The 16,190-nt window shown below is 47.2% G+C and overlaps 8 non-coding genes across 8 annotated transcripts; 4 read left to right on the top strand and 4 right to left on the bottom strand.

Moving 5' to 3' along the window:
* Positions 1-1,169: 1,169 nt before the first annotated feature.
* Positions 1,170-1,252, bottom strand: TRNAL-UAA (transfer RNA leucine (anticodon UAA)). The gene has a single exon. It is a non-coding gene; the product is annotated as a tRNA-Leu (tRNA).
* Positions 1,253-1,495: 243 nt separating this feature from the next.
* On the top strand, positions 1,496-1,567 carry TRNAE-UUC (transfer RNA glutamic acid (anticodon UUC)). Its single transcript has one exon. It is a non-coding gene; the product is annotated as a tRNA-Glu (tRNA).
* Positions 1,568-2,192: 625 nt separating this feature from the next.
* TRNAE-CUC (transfer RNA glutamic acid (anticodon CUC)) lies at positions 2,193-2,264 on the top strand. Its single transcript has one exon. It is a non-coding gene; the product is annotated as a tRNA-Glu (tRNA).
* A 1,111-nt stretch (positions 2,265-3,375) lies between these two features.
* TRNAL-UAA (transfer RNA leucine (anticodon UAA)) lies at positions 3,376-3,458 on the bottom strand. The gene has a single exon. It is a non-coding gene; the product is annotated as a tRNA-Leu (tRNA).
* Positions 3,459-4,398: 940 nt separating this feature from the next.
* TRNAE-CUC (transfer RNA glutamic acid (anticodon CUC)) lies at positions 4,399-4,470 on the top strand. The gene has a single exon. It is a non-coding gene; the product is annotated as a tRNA-Glu (tRNA).
* Positions 4,471-5,569: 1,099 nt separating this feature from the next.
* On the bottom strand, positions 5,570-5,652 carry TRNAL-UAA (transfer RNA leucine (anticodon UAA)). Its single transcript has one exon. It is a non-coding gene; the product is annotated as a tRNA-Leu (tRNA).
* Positions 5,653-13,776: 8,124 nt separating this feature from the next.
* On the bottom strand, positions 13,777-13,859 carry TRNAL-UAA (transfer RNA leucine (anticodon UAA)). Its single transcript has one exon. It is a non-coding gene; the product is annotated as a tRNA-Leu (tRNA).
* A 243-nt stretch (positions 13,860-14,102) lies between these two features.
* Positions 14,103-14,174, top strand: TRNAE-UUC (transfer RNA glutamic acid (anticodon UUC)). Its single transcript has one exon. It is a non-coding gene; the product is annotated as a tRNA-Glu (tRNA).
* The last annotated feature ends 2,016 nt before the right edge of the window (positions 14,175-16,190 follow it).

Raw genomic sequence — 16,190 nt, 5'->3', positions numbered from 1 at the left:
GTGGTTAGGATTCGGCGCTCTCACCGCCGCGGCCCGGGTTCGATTCCTGGTCAGGGAAAAGTCCTTCTTCTGCCCTTGAATACTTTTCCTTCCCGTAGGTCGCGGGCTTCTCAAAATGAAGTTGCTTTCTGACTCACAGTTTGCCTAGCATCACGCAGTATAGCTCCAAATATCATTTTCGCAAGGTCCCTTTATAGCTGCTTTCCACAGCGGGAGGAAAGTCACTTGTGCAAGGCTCTTGAGCAAGTGAGACCCTGTATTCCAAAGTGCAATTCCTTTTGTAGGCTTCTGACCACATGGCGTGCGGCAGGAAGTCTCCTTTGACAGGCCTGCAGGCTTTGTTTCCAAATGGCATCCTGGACCCATTGCAACCCACCTTTTTGCTAAAATGGAAGTCTGGATCTGGGTAAGAAAAAACTGAGCTGCACGTACGGAAAAAAGCAGAGGCCAGCCACAGGGAGGGTGTGGCCAGGGCAGTCTGATTTGCATACTGACCTGTGGCATCTTGGGAATGTATAGGCTTTGGAGCTTAACGGGTGCTGCAGGGGTCTGCCTGGCTGGAGAGATGCCTGTCTGGTACACCCCTCAGGACAGACGGTGCCTTCCGTTCGAACATGGAGGGTGAGGGACATGGGTCACCCTCTTATACAGTGGTGTGGCTGTGGGCAGGACGGGTTGTGGGGGACCCGTCAGGGCATTGCCCGTTTGGAAGCCCGTTCGGAAGGCGAGAGGAGGCGGGGGCAGGGAACTCTCCTCAATTTTCCCCCAGAGGTTTGGGGAAAAGCCTTTGCACGTTTGAGCCAGCCGGGCCTGCATCAGCAGATCCTGCTCCTCTGGCAAGGGAGAGCTTGTAGGTGAAATCAAAAAAGGGGAGAAATCTGCAAGAGCCGGGTTAAAAAATTCCAGGGGCAGACCCATGTTCCCCAGGAAGCAAGTACTTCCTCCTGCTCCCTTCAGTGGGAAAAGATATAGGAGGTGTATTTCTCTAAGCAGGGGATCTGCGTAGATGGCACTGCATTGCTTTGGGAAGCATCCATGCTGGTAGCAGAATAGCAGCAGACCCCACAGCTGAGACTTGAATGGGGACTGTTGGAGAGGGGCAGTGGAAGGGCGCAGGAAAATGCTTTTCAAAAGCATCTGCACTTTCTTACAAAGCAGCTGAAAACCCATACCAGGAATGGGGCTCGAACCCATGCGGACAAACATCCATTGGATCTTAAGTCCAACACCTTAACCACTCGGCCACCCTGGTGAGACCCAAGGCCCAGCTTTACTCAACTCCCTTTTTCTGCTGGCTGCTGCAGCACCGGCTGTCCAGCAAGAGCTGTTTGCGGAGTTAAAAGGCTTTTGCAGGAGGCTAAAGGTAATTGCTTATGACAAACACACTGTGTGACACCTAACTTTCTCCCACTCGGACTTTACGGGCAATTTTTATATTGGAGTTAGCTTAGTCACAATAAGGGGGTGAGCAAGGCAAGCACACAAGAGCATCTCCTCCCTGGTGGTCTAGTGGCTAGGATTCGGTGCTTTCACCGCCGCGGCCCGGGTTCGATTCCCGGTCAGGGAAGATACCTCTAAAGCATAGATTTGAGTGTTTTGTCCCAGTAGCTTTTTTTAAACGAAGGTCCTTAAAAAGGTACCCCTACCCATGAACGAAAGAGGAGGAAAGGGACTGGGTCCCCTGTGCCCCAGGTTATTTTGCTCCCATTGCCCTCAGCCACCTTTATGCGCACGCACTCCTCCACCCAGTCTGGTGCTCTATGTGTGTGTAAAGTGCAGTACCAGCTCACCAGAAAGGTAAATTGCTGGAAACCCCTGCTGTGATGCATACATCTACTTTGGAGCACTCTTCTCCCTTGCACTCTTGAATCGCTTAAGAGCAATGTATTCTTCCAGCAAGCTGAATAACGAGACAGGGTTGAGAAAGTGTTCCAGCTGTCTGTGCGCCATCAGCAGCCACTAGGTGTCCCTCTTGTGTTTTCCCGTGGATCCCGATTGTACAGGAATTCATCGGTTCAGTAGCAAGGGGGAGAGGATGGCCTGTGCTTGGAAGTGACAGACAGTCGGGTGGCATTATGAGGATTTTTTCAATTTCTGATTCATATGTGCTGTAGAGAAAAATAAGCTTTCAGCCCCCATGAGCTTTGTCATTCGGAAAGCAGTGTATGAACTTTTGCTGCATGGCTCTGGGCTCCCTGGTGGTCTAGTGGTTAGGATTCGGCGCTCTCACCGCCGCGGCCCGGGTTCGATTCCCGGTCAGGGAAAAGTCCTTCTTCTGCCCTTGAATACTTTTCCTTCCCGTAGGTCGCGGGCTTCTCAAAATGAAGTTGCTTTCTGACTCACAGTTTGCCTAGCATCACGCAGTATAGCTCCAAATATCATTTTCGCAAGGTCCCTTTATAGCTGCTTTCCACAGCGGGAGGAAAGTCACTTGTGCAAGGCTCTTGAGCAAGTGAGACCCTGTATTCCAAAGTGCAATTCCTTTTGTAGGCTTCTGACCACATGGCGTGCGGCAGGAAGTCTCCTTTGACAGGCCTGCAGGCTTTGTTTCCAAATGGCATCCTGGACCCATTGCAACCCACCTTTTTGCTAAAATGGAAGTCTGGATCTGGGTAAGAAAAAACTGAGCTGCACGTACGGAAAAAAGCAGAGGCCAGCCACAGGGAGGGTGTGGCCAGGGCAGTCTGATTTGCATACTGACCTGTGGCATCTTGGGAATGTATAGGCTTTGGAGCTTAACGGGTGCTGCAGGGGTCTGCCTGGCTGGAGAGATGCCTGTCTGGTACACCCCTCAGGACAGACGGTGCCTTCCGTTCGAACATGGAGGGTGAGGGACATGGGTCACCCTCTTATACAGGGGTGTGGCTGTGGGCAGGACGGGTTGTGGGGGACCCGTCAGGGCATTGCCCGTTTGGAAGCCCGTTCGGAAGGCGAGAGGAGGCGGGGGCAGGGAACTCTCCTCAATTTTCCCCCAGAGGTTTGGGGAAAAGCCTTTGCACGTTTGAGCCAGCCGGGCCTGCATCAGCAGATCCTGCTCCTCTGGCAAGGGAGAGCTTGTAGGTGAAATCAAAAAAGGGGAGAAATCTGCAAGAGCCGGGTTAAAAAATTCCAGGGGCAGACCCATGTTCCCCAGGAAGCAAGTACTTCCTCCTGCTCCCTTCAGTGGGAAAAGATATAGGAGGTGTATTTCTCTAAGCAGGGGATCTGCGTAGATGGCACTGCATTGCTTTGGGAAGCATCCATGCTGGTAGCAGAATAGCAGCAGACCCCACAGCTGAGACTTGAATGGGGACTGTTGGAGAGGGGCAGTGGAAGGGCGCAGGAAAATGCTTTTCAAAAGCATCTGCACTTTCTTACAAAGCAGCTGAAAACCCATACCAGGAATGGGGCTCGAACCCATGCGGACAAACGTCCATTGGATCTTAAGTCCAACACCTTAACCACTCGGCCACCCTGGTGAGACCCAAGGCCCAGCTTTACTCAACTCCCTTTTTCTGCTGGCTGCTGCAGCACCGGCTGTCCAGCAAGAGCTGTTTGCGGAGTTAAAAGGCTTTTGCAGGAGGCTAAAGGTAATTGCTTATGACAAACACACTGTGTGACACCTAACTTTCTCCCACTCGGACTTTACGGGCAATTTTTATATTGGAGTTAGCTTAGTCACAATAAGGGGGTGAGCAAGGCAAGCACACAAGAGCATCTCCTCCCTGGTGGTCTAGTGGCTAGGATTCGGTGCTTTCACCGCCTCGGCCCGGGTTCCAGTCCCGGTCAGGGAAGATACCACTAAAACATAGATTTCAGTGTTTTGTCCCAGTAGCTTTTTTTAAACGAAGGTCCTTAAAAAGGTACCCCTACCCATGAACGAAAGAGGAGGAAAGGGACTGGGTCCCCTGTGCCCCAGGTTGTTTTGCTCCCATTGCCCTCAGCCACCTTTATGCGCAAGCACTCCTCCACCCAGTCTGGTGCTCTATGTGTGTGTAAAGTGCAGTACCAGCTCACCAGAAAGGTAAATTGCTGGAAACCCCTGCTGTGATGCATACATCTACTTTGGAGCACTCTTCTCCCTTGCACTCTTGAATCGCTTAAGCGCAATGTATTCTTCCAGCAAGCTGAATAACGAGACAGGGTTGAGAAAGTGTTCCAGCTGTCTGTGCGCCATCAGCAGCCACTAGGTGTCCCTCTTGTGTTTTCCCGTGGATCCCGATTGTACAGGAATTCATCGGTTCAGTAGCAAGGGGGAGAGGGTGGCCTGTGCTTGGAAGTGACAGAAAGTCGGGTGGCATTATGAGGATTTTTTCAAGTTCTGATTCATATGTCCTGTAGAGAAAAATAAGCTTTCAGCCCCCATGAGCTTTGTCATTCGGAAAGCAGTGTATGAACTTTTGCTGCATGGCACTGGGCACCCTGGTGGTCTAGTGGTTAGGATTCGGCGCTCTCACTGCCGCGGCCCGGGTTCGATTCCCGGTCAGGGAAAAGTCCTTCTTCTGCCCTTCAAAACTTTTCCTTCCCGTAGGTCGCGGGCTTCTCAAAATGAAGTTGCTTTCTGACTCACAGTTTGCCTAGCATCACGCAGTATAGCTCCAAATATCATTTTCGCAAGGTCCCTTTATAGCTGCTTTCCACAGCGGGAGGAAAGTCACTTGTGCAAGGCTCTTGAGCAAGTGAGACCCTGTATTCCAAAGTGCAATTCCTTTTCTGGGCTTCTGACCACATGGCGTGCTGCAGGAAGTCTCCTTTGACAGGCCTGCAGGCTTTCTTTGCAAATGGCATCCTGGACCCAACGCAACCCACCTTTTTGCTAAAATGGAAGTCTGGATCTGGGTAAGAAAAAACTGAGCTGCACGTACGGAAAAAAGCAGAGGCCAGCCACAGGGAGGGTGTGGCCAGGGCTGTCTGATTTGCATACTGACCTGTGGCATCTTGGGATTGTATAGGCTTTGGAGCTTAATGGGTGATGCAGGGGTCTGCCTGGCTGGAGAGATGCCTGTCTGGTACACCCCTCAGGACAGACGGTGCCTTCCGTTCGAACATGGAGGGTGAGGGACATGGGTCACCCTCATATACAGGGGTGTGGCTGTGGGCAGGACGGGTTGTGGGGGACCCGTCAGGGCATTGCCCGTTTGGAAGGCGAGAGGAGGCGGGGGCAGGGAACTCTCCTCAATTTTTCCAAAGAGGTTTGGGGAAAAGCCTTTGCACGTTTGAGCCAGCCGGGCCTGCATCAGCAGATCCTGCTCCTCTGGCAACGGAGAACTTGTAGGTGAAATCAAAAAAGGGGAGTAATCTGCAAGAGCCGGGTTAAAAAATTCCAGGGGCAGACCCATGTTCCCCAGGAAGCAAGTACTTCCTCCTGCTCCCTTCAGTGGGAAAAGATATAGGAGGTGTATTTCTCTAAGCAGGGGATCTGCGTAGATGGCACTGCATTGCTTTGGGAAGCATCAATGCTGGTAGCAGAGTAGCAGCAGACCCCACAGCTGAGACTTGAATGGGGACTGTTGGAGAGGGGCAGTGGAAGGGCGCAGGAAAATGCTTTTCAAAAGCATCTGCACTTTCTTACAAAGCAGCTGAAAACCCATACCAGGAATGGGGCTCGAACCCATGCGGACAAACGTCCATTGGATCTTAAGTCCAACGCCTTATCCACTCGGCCACCCTGGTAAGACCCAAGGCCCACCTTTACTCAACTCCCTTTTTCTGCTGGCTGCTGCAGCACCGGCTGTCCAGCAAGAGCTGTTTGTGGAGGTAAAAGGCTTTTGCAGGAGGCTAAAGGTAATTGCTTATGACAAACACACGGTGTGACACCTAACTTTCTCCCACTCGGACTTTACGGGCAATTTTTATATTGGAGTTATCTGAGTCACAATAAGGGGATGAGCAAGGCAAGTACACAAGACCATCTCCTCCCTGGTGGTCTAGTGGCTAGGATTCGGTGCATTCACCGACGCGGCCTGGGTTCGATTCCCAGTCAGGGAAGATACCTCTAAAGCATAGATTTGAGTGTTTTGTCCCAGTAGCTTTTTTTAATAGAAGGTCCTTAAAAAGGTACCCTTACCCATAGACGAAAGAGGAGGAAAGGGACTGGGTCCCCCGTGCCCCAGGTTGTTTTGCTCCCATTGCCCTCAGTCACCTTTATGCGCACGCACTCCTTCACCCAGTCTGGTGCTCTATGTGTGTATAAAGTGCAGTACCAGCTCACCAGAAAGGTAAATTGCTGGAAACCCCTGCTGTGATGCATACATCTACTTTGTCTGGTTCTTTTTGTCAAAAATTGAAATAATTTCTTTAAATAGGTCCATTCAAAAAGAGTCCAAGTCTATATATTACATTTTGGTTAATATGTTGGAATGTGATACTGTATATATGTACATATAAAGAAATCAATCTATACATTTTTCTTTTTGACATTAGACCTTTAGGATTTGTACTGTTGTGTTGGATGAGTGTAGATGGATGAATGGTTTGGCCAGTGTGCAAGTTTGGATGTGTTGCAATTTATGTAAATTGTATTGTATATCATGTTGTTTCTGTAAAATATTCTATTGCATTTGTGTTTGGTATATACACTATAATTAAGTTGTTTATTTCAGAAAACCAAAAAAAATCTTTCTTTCCCACTAGTGTTAAAATAAAATAATAAACTAGTGACGCAAATCAAAAAACGGACCTGTATGTTTTTTTTTTCATATAGGTTATTTAAAAAAAAATCAAGTGGTGTCTGGTATTGGCAGTTGTTTTGTTGTTTAGTAATCTTGGGCTCAGCCTTACTGGTCAGGAGTCACGACCCTGTGTCGTTGTTTCAGGTTTTGTAGCGGACGCTGGTTCGCGAGGTCGGAAAAAGGTTCAAGTGATCCTTTTCTTTTCTTCTCTTCCCTCACACTTTTTGATTAGGTTAAGGGACCTTCTAATAGGTGGTCTAGTGTGTATACGTATACTAACATTGTCTTAAGTGTAGTATTTTGTCTTGTGTGTTTAAGTGTTATGTCTGAGAAAGATACATTCTCTTATAGTGAGGATCACATTCAAAAACTAATCAGTGCACCTCCTATTTTTGCCTCTGCTACACTAAGTGTAACAGCAAAAACCCAAAATGAGTCCGACAAACTAATCAGATTGCGGAAAAAACAAATAAGGACGGACCTTCATGGTCAGTTTTTACTTTTACATCTACGAGCAGGCACAATACCGCCTGGCTTACAAATTAGAAACACCCCAATGGTGTTTACTGATGACCCTGAATACAAAAAGGGTTTCAGTTGTATTGAGACGAAATGCAGCAGAGACTTAATGGTGCTTACCATTGAGACGGCACAAAGACTCTCTATAAAAGAACTGGCTGAGATTTCAGCATTAGAGGCAGCAATCCAAACCAATCAACTAATTACGGATGCCAAGGGCCTTTTGGAAAAAATAGAAAAAGAACTATTGGAGTTTAAGGTCTACACAGTAACACAAAAAGGGAGTAAATTTGATTTAGACCAAAAAAACTTCTCACTAGAATCTGTCTACCCCTATTTACAACCGGATTTTTATTCCAGACCAAACCAACGTCGATTTTTTCAGGATAATCAGGGTAGATCACGAAATAAGTTTTTGACCTTTTCGGATACTTCATCCTCCTCTGCAGGGGGTGAATCTGATTCGAGTGATACAAGAGGTAATCAAAATCAGAACCCCAGAGGGAATCAACAGATTCAACCAAATACGTCTCAACCTTTTTTTTCAAGAGGCCAACGGAGAGGCAGGGGCCGCAATCGTCAAAACTATCAGCCATGGGAAATGCGGACACGACACCAACATTACAGGAGTTAGATCAATCACCTGTATTTAATTTATCTAACCGAAATTTAACATCAACAGAAATTTCGGTCCTAAAGAAGGGACTATCATATGTCCCGGTTCGCCCGGCTGACTTCACAAAAATGAAACTAGAAACCATGGAATTCTGCAGAAAAATCAGGCTAAAAACATTCTTTGCTGAGACAAATTTTCAGACTTCCGCAGAAGTAACGGGCCTCCGCAATAAATCTTCATTCATTGCACCTGGCTCTAAAATCCCAAAGGGGGTAATTGCGTTTGAAAAAACATTACTATCAGGAATATCTTCCTTAGAGAATAAAAAATATTATGTTAACTATAACATATCAAAAAAAGAGAAAGATGCCATCTTCTCACTAAAGAATGATCATTCTCTGGTGATTAAGGAGGCTGATAAGGGTGGCACAATAGTCCTTTGGGACATAAATAAATATAAGGATGAGGTGAAACGTCAACTGAGTGACCCCAGATGTTACAGGTTGATCAATAAAAATCCAGTGGATGACTTACAACAGGAACTTTTTTCTATTCTTCAGGAAGGGTTTGACATGAGTATTCTTGGCCCCAAGGAATTGTCATTCCTGCAAAACAAACACCCAAGGACACCTTTGTTTTATGTCCTTCCTAAACTTCATAAGGACCAAAGTAATCCTCCAGGCCACCCAATAATATCGGGGTGTGCATCCCTGATTGAGCCAGTCTCAAAATACATTGATTTCTTTCTGAAACCATTGGTGGCAAATGTCCCGGCACACCTTAGGGACACTACAGATTTTCTAAATCAGATAACATCTGTCCCATTTGAGGAATCAACACAGCTTTTGGTGACAATGGATGTTACTTCATTGTACACTCAAATACCCCAAGACCAAGCTTTGGAGACCCTTACCTATTTCCTCGATCAAAGAGAGCAGCCAACACGAGTTCCAACTTTCTTTATTGTTCAGCTTGCCAAATTTGCTTTACAGAGAAATTATTTTTTGTTTGACAAGGATTTCTATTTTCAGACCAAGGGGGTGGCCATGGGCTGCCCTTTTGCGCCGGAATTAGCGATATTATTCGTGGCCTGCATGAAAAGAAATTCATTTACAATGATAATCCATATTCAGAGCACATCACAAAATATCTTCGATTCATCGATGATGTCTTTATCATCTGGTCAGGTGCGCAAGATAAATTGGAGGAATTCATGATCTGGATCAACAACAGGACAGAGGACATAAAATTCAGTCACTGTTCATCCAATAAAACCATTACATTTCTGGACATAAAAGTGTATGCATCTGAAGGTACATTGGGAACAACATTATTCAGGAAATCCACAGATCGGAATAAGGCTTTATACTTTACTAGCCACCATCCCAGAAGCCTGAAAGATAACCTCCCTTTTGGGCAGTTTCTACGTATTAGGAGAAATTGTTCCAACAGGGAGGAATACTTCCATCATGCAACTGAACTTGTACAGAAATTATCAATTAGAGGTTACCCCCAAAAATTGTTAAAACATACTTTAAAACGTGTATGGTGGATACCACGTGAGACCTTGCTCCAGAAGAGGAGACATTCAGAGCAGAAAAGAATTGTCTGTGTTACAACGTTCAGTCCCCATGCAAATCTATTGCGGAAAATGGTGACCCAAAATTGGCATTTGGTAAAGGACTTAAATAGTGAGCTTAATGAAATCCCACTTTTCACTTTCAAAAAAGAAAAGAGCATTGGACAACATATCGTTAGGGCATCTTTGCCCCAAGCAGAAAAAACATCACTTAGAGGAATGTTGGGACTGCCTCCAATTCAGGGACATCATAAATGTGGGAACTGTTTATGTTGTTCGCAAACAGATGAAGGATCGGTGTTCACTTTCAATGGCATATACTGGAAGCACAATACATTCACCAATTGTCTCACCAAAAATGTGGTCTACGGGGTCATGTGTCCTTGCCCTAAGTTGTACATAGGGAAAACGACCCAGGAGATCCGGCATCGGATCACGCAACATAAATCCAGACTCAGAAAGGAGACACCGAATGCACCTTTGGTGCATCATTGGAAAACTCACCAACATAAGGAGGAAGACCTGAGGTGGACCATAATATCGAAAATTGAGAGTGACACTCGTGGAGGCAACACAGAAGAAAGATTGAATCAACGTGAAGCAATGCTAATCATGAAATTTAACACTGCAACTACGGGACTCAATGAAATCTCGGAAATCACGAGGGTGGATATATAAAACCCTTCCATTTCTATAGATCCTGACGCCAGCATTCAGATGCTACTTTCTGGCTTGAAGCTGTAGCACGAAGGTTTTAGTCCCGGTTAATATTGGACGTATACCAGACTTAATCATGTGGCAACAGGTCAATTTTTTGAGGATGAAAGAGTCAGCTGACTTGGTCGTATCTGTAACTGCGTATTGGATTAGGCAGCAATTCTGCCCCTGACTAATGTGTGATATTGGCAGATTACTATTAGAAACCCTTAGCTTCCTAGGTCATGGGGTCCCTCAATGGCGTTTTCCCAAATATCCTATTAATATAAATAATTAAATGCCGCTCTTAGACTCCTGGAGGTGACGTTCACATGAAGTTTAATTCACGAAAGAATAGCGCGGACTATTCGAAAGTGCCTCTGAACACTGGTACAGTGTTGATTAAGTTGTTGTTGACCTCTCTAATTCAGTTGCGGTATTGCTTTAAATCCCTTCTTTAACATCACGGAACATGCGATCACGTGACCGCGAGCGTGTCCAATAATAGCGTTGGTTGTTCAACCAGGCTTCCGCATACCAAGCAACTTCATTACGGATGCGGGCACGGCCACGATCGGTAAGTGAACACGCAGACGTTTGCTAGTAAAAGCATTTTCAATCTGCAGGTATTATTAGTAATTCGCAATCCCCCATTTCGTTTTCTTTAAGGCTCGGGTGATTTATTCTGTTGAACGCCGAAGACCGAGTGTAATTGAACACTCCTTTCAAACGGTGAGCGTCCTGGCGAGGTAAACTAACTTTGCATTTATAGAGGGAGTAAGGATAATAAGCTTCATATATATTTCTTCTTCCCACAGACAATGTAATTAAGATTTCTTGACCAAGGTAAGCCCGTTTTTGCCTTCCCTGTAATGACACTAGTTTGAACATATGTAATGGCACCTTGACTCAGTGTGGTACATAAGTGTATGTTATGTCTTCCTACTTACAGCTGTCTATCTTCTGTATGCCATCTACAATTGGAGTGCTTTATTCACTGCATTAAGGTATGGTTAGAGGCAGCCATGGGAGCTGCAATTGTTATACTGGGAATGGATTCTTGAGTGTAATAGTCCTAATAAATGTTTGTTTGTTATTGTAGATTGTTGGTCCTGAGGAGAACTCCGCATTGGGGAGTTCGAAACGCGTCGACCGGTTGTCTGGTTCTTTTTGTCAAAAATTGAAATAATTTCTTTAAATAGGTCCATTCAAAAAGAGTCCAAGTCTATATATTACATTTTGGTTAATATGTTGGAATGTGATACTGTATATATGTACATATAAAGAAATCAATCTATACATTTTTCTTTTTGACATTAGAGCTTTAGGATTTGTACTGTTGTGTTGGATGAGTGTAGATGGATGAATGGTTTGGCCAGTGTGCAAGTTTGGATGTGTTGCAATTTTTGTAAATTGTATTGTATATCATGATGTTTCTGTAAAATATTCTATTGTTTTTGTGTTTTGTATATACACTATAATTAAGTTGTTTATTTCAGAAAACCCAAAAAAATCTTTCTTTCCCACTAGTGTTAAAATAAAATAATAAACTAGTGACGCAAATCAAAAAACGGACCTGTATGTTTTTTTTTTCATATAGGTTATTTAAAAATAATCAAGTGGTGTCTGGTATTTACATCTACTTTGGAGCACTCTTCTCCCCCCTGCACTCTTGAATCGCTTAAGCGCAATGTATTCTTCCAGGTAGCTGAATAACGAGACAGGGTTGAGAAAGTGTTCCAGCTGTCTGTGCGCCATCAGCAGCCACTAGGGGGCAGATTTATGAGGCCCTTGCGCCACGTTTACGCCGCTGTTGCGTCACGCAAGGCGGCATAAACGTGGCACATCCCTACGAACGATTTACAACGTGACGCATCTAGGCAGATGCGTCACGTTGTAAAGCCCTGCGTCGCTTGTGGGCGTTCCGGCGCAGGGTGGGCGTTCCGGGGCAGGTGCGCCTCGCAAAAGTGGCTGAGTGAAATCTATAAGATTTCACTCAGTCACTTTCAGGCCAATGCTGCGTCAAAAGCCTGCGCCTGCTTGAAGCAGGCGTAGGTCTTGATGCAGCATTGGTCAGATAGGGCTCCCCCGAGCCTTGCTGGAGCTGCGTCGCGCTTGCGACGCAACTCCAGCAATGCGCCGCCTTAACGGCACAGATGCGTCACGCATCTGTGCCGTTTTTGCCCCATGGTGTGCCGCATTGTAAATGCGGCGCACCATGGGTGGCGGAGCTGTGGCGCACTGTGGCGCACATTAACTGGCGCATCCCTGGGGATGCGCCAGTTAACATAAATCTGCCCCTAGGTGTCCCTCTTGTGTTTTCCCGTGGATCCCGATTGTACAGGAATTCATCGGTTCAGTAGCAAGGGGGAGAGGATGGCCTGCGCTTGGAAGTGACAGACAGTCGGGTGGCATTATGAGGATTTTTTCAAGTTCTGATTCATATGTGCTGTAGAGAAAAATAAGCTTTCAGCCCCCATGAGCTTTGTCATTCGGAAAGCAGTGTATGAACTTTTGCTGCATGGCACTGGGCTCCCTGGTGGTCTAGTGGTTAGGATTCGGCACTCTCATCGCCGCGGCCCCGGTTCGAGTCCCGGTCAGGGAAAAGTCTATCTTCTGTCCTTGAAAACGTTTCCTTCCCGTAGGTCGTGGGCTTCTCAAAATGAAGTTGCTTTCTGACTCACAGTTTGCCTAGCATCACGCAGTATAGCTCCAAATATCATTTTCGCAAGGTCCCTTTATAGCTGCTTTCCTCAGCGGGAGGAAAGTCACTTGTGCAAGGCTCTTGAGCAAGTGAGACCCTGTATTCCAAAGTGCAATTCCTTTTGTAGGCTTCTGACCACATGGCGTGCGGCTGGAAGTCTCCTTTGACAGGCCTGCAGGCTTTGTTTCCAAATGGCATCCTGGACCCATTGCAACCCACCTTTTTGCTAAAATGGAAGTCTGGATCTGGGTAAGAAAAAACTGAGCTGCACGTACGGAAAGCAGCAGAGGCCAGCCACAGGGAGGGTGTGGCCAGGGCTGTCTGATTTGCATACTGACCTGTGGCATCTTGGGATTGTATAGGCTTTGGAGCTTAACGGGTGCTGCAGGGGTCTGCCTGGCTGGAGAGATGCCTGTCTGGTACACCCTTCAGGACAGACGGTGCCTTCCGTTCGAACATGGAGGGTGAGGGACATGGGTCACCCTCATATACAGGGGTGTGGCTGTGGGCAGGACGGGTTGTGGGGGACCCGTCAGGGCATTGCCCGTTTGGAAGCCTGTTCGGAAGGCGAGAGGAGGCGGGGGCAGGGAACTCTCCTCAATTTTTCCCCAGAGGTTTGGGGAAAAGCCTTTGCACGTTTGAGCCAGCCGGGTCTGCATCAGCAGATCCTGCTCCTCTGGCAAGGGAGAGCTTGTAGGTGAAATCAAAAAAGGGGAGAAATCTGCAAGAGCCGGGTTAAAAAATTCCAGGGGCAGACCCATGTTCCCCAGGAAGCAAGTACTTCCTCCTGCTCCCTTCAGTGGGAAAAGATATAGGAGGTGTATTTCTCTAAGCAGGGGATCTGCGTAGATGGCACTGCATTGCTTTGGGAAGCATCCATGCTGGTAGCAGAGTAGCAGCAGACCCCACAGCTGAGACTTGAATGGGGACTGTTGGAGAGGGGCAGTGGAAGGGCGCAGGAAAATGCTTTTCAAAAGCATCTGCACTTTCTTACAAAGCAGCTGAAAACCCATACCAGGAATGGGGCTCAAACCCATGCGGACAAACGTCCATTGGATCTTAAGTCCAACGCATTAACCACTCGGCCACCCTGGTGAGACCCCAGGCCCTGCTTTACTCAACTCCCTTTTTCTGCTGGCTGCTGCAGCACCGGCTGTCCAGCAAGAGCTGTTTGCGGAGGTAAAAGGCTTTTGCAGGAGGCTAAAGGTAATTGCTTATGACAAACACACTGTGTGACACCTAACTTTCTCCCACTCGGACTTTACGGGCAATTTTTATATTGGAGTTAGCTTAGTCACAATAAGGGGATGAGCAAGGCAAGCACACAAGTGCATCTCCTCCCTGGTGGTCTAGTGGCTAGGATTCGGCACTTTCACGGCCGCGGCCCGGGTTCGATTCCCGGTCAGGGAAGATACCTCTAAAGCATAGATTTGATTGTTTTGTCCCGGTAGCTTTTTTTAAACGAAGGTCCTTAAAAAGGTACCCCTACCCATAGACGAAAGAGGAGGAAAGGGACTGGGTCCCCTGTGCCCCAGGTTGTTTTGCTCCCATTGCCCTCAGCCACCTTTATGTGCACGCACTCCTTCACCCAGTCTGGTGCTCTATGTGTGTGTAAAGTGCAGTACCAGCTCACCAGAAAGGTAAATTGCTGTAAACCCCTGCTGTGATGCATACATTTACTTTGGACAAGGGGTGGTGATGGACAGAGTCTCTGAATTAAGCAGAATACTCTCACCCAGTCAAGAGATCAGGGCTAGATCCAACACCGTTTTTTAGCTCATTGCACCATCCCAGTTTCAGAACCTGGCTGTATGCAAATTAGTCTGTCCCTGGCCCAGTGCATCATGGGAACAGGGCAGACCAGACTACAAAAGCCAATTCTTACACTGGGAAGGAAACAAGCTTCCGGGGACCGGTTTCTGGCATTTCAGCTGTCTTCGGCCCGGCTTGCTTGAATCCTGATGGTGCAATGAGCAAGGGACTCACATCTGAGTATACCCTTCCACGCTTAGGGTGGACAAAATTACTTACAACAAGGGGTGGTGATGGACAGAGTCTCTGAATTAAGCAGAATACTCTCACCCAGTCAAGAGATCAGGGCTAGATCCAACACCGTTTTTTAGCTCATTGCACCATCCCAGTTTCAGAACCTGGCTGTATGCAAATTAGTCTGTCCCTGGCCCAGTGCATCATGGGAACAGGGCAGACCAGACTACAAAAGCCAATTCTTACACTGGGAAGGAAACAAGCTTCCGGGGACCGGTTTCTGGCATTTCAGCTGTCTTCGGCCCGGCTTGCTTGAATCCTGATGGTGCAATGAGCAAGGGACTCACATCTGAGTATACCCTTCCACGCTTAGGGTGGACAAAATTACTTACAACAAGGGGTGGTGATGGACAGAGTCTCTGAATTAAGCAGAATACTCTCACCCAGTCAAGAGATCAGGGCTAGATCCAACACCGTTTTTTAGCTCATTGCACCATCCCAGTTTCAGAACCTGGCTGTATGCAAATTAGTCTGTCCCTGGCCCAGTGCATCATGGGAACAGGGCAGACCAGACTACAAAAGCCAATTCTTACACTGGGAAGGAAACAAGCTTCCGGGGACCGGTTTCTGGCATTTCAGCTGTCTTCGGCCCGGCTTGCTTGAATCCTGATGGTGCAATGAGCAAGGGACTCACATCTGAGTATACCCTTCCACGCTTAGGGTGGACAAAATTACTTACAACAAGGGGTGGTGATGGACAGAGTCTCTGAATTAAGCAGAATACTCTCACCCAGTCAAGAGATCAGGGCTAGATCCAACACCGTTTTTTAGCTCATTGCACCATCCCAGTTTCAGAACCTGGCTGTATGCAAATTAGTCTGTCCCTGGCCCAGTGCATCATGGGAACAGGGCAGACCAGACTACAAAAGCCAATTCTTACACTGGGAAGGAAACAAGCTTCCGGGGACCGGTTTCTGGCATTTCAGCTGTCTTCGGCCCGGCTTGCTTGAATCCTGATGGTGCAATGAGCAAGGGACTCACATCTGAGTATACCCTTCCACGCTTAGGGTGGACAAAATTACTTACAACAAGGGGTGGTGATGGACAGAGTCTCTGAATTAAGCAGAATACTCTCACCCAGTCAAGAGATCAGGGCTAGATCCAACACCGTTTTTTAGCTCATTGCACCATCCCAGTTTCAGAACCTGGCTGTATGCAAATTAGTCTGTCCCTGGCCCAGTGCATCATGGGAACAGGGCAGACCAGACTACAAAAGCCAATTCTTACACTGGGAAGGAAACAAGCTTCCGGGGACCGGTTTCTGGCATTTCAGCTGTCTTCGGCCCGGCTTGCTTGAATCCTGATGGTGCAATGAGCAAGGGACTCACATCTGAGTATACCCTTCCACGCTTAGGGTGGACAAAATTACTTACAACAAGG

The sequence above is a fragment of the Lissotriton helveticus genome, chromosome 4_1 (assembly GCF_964261635.1).
Source record: "Lissotriton helveticus chromosome 4_1, aLisHel1.1, whole genome shotgun sequence".
NCBI classification, from domain to species: domain Eukaryota; kingdom Metazoa; phylum Chordata; class Amphibia; order Caudata; family Salamandridae; genus Lissotriton; species Lissotriton helveticus.
Note: the sequence above shows the minus strand (reverse complement) of the source record. Positions and strands in the feature narration are given on the sequence as shown.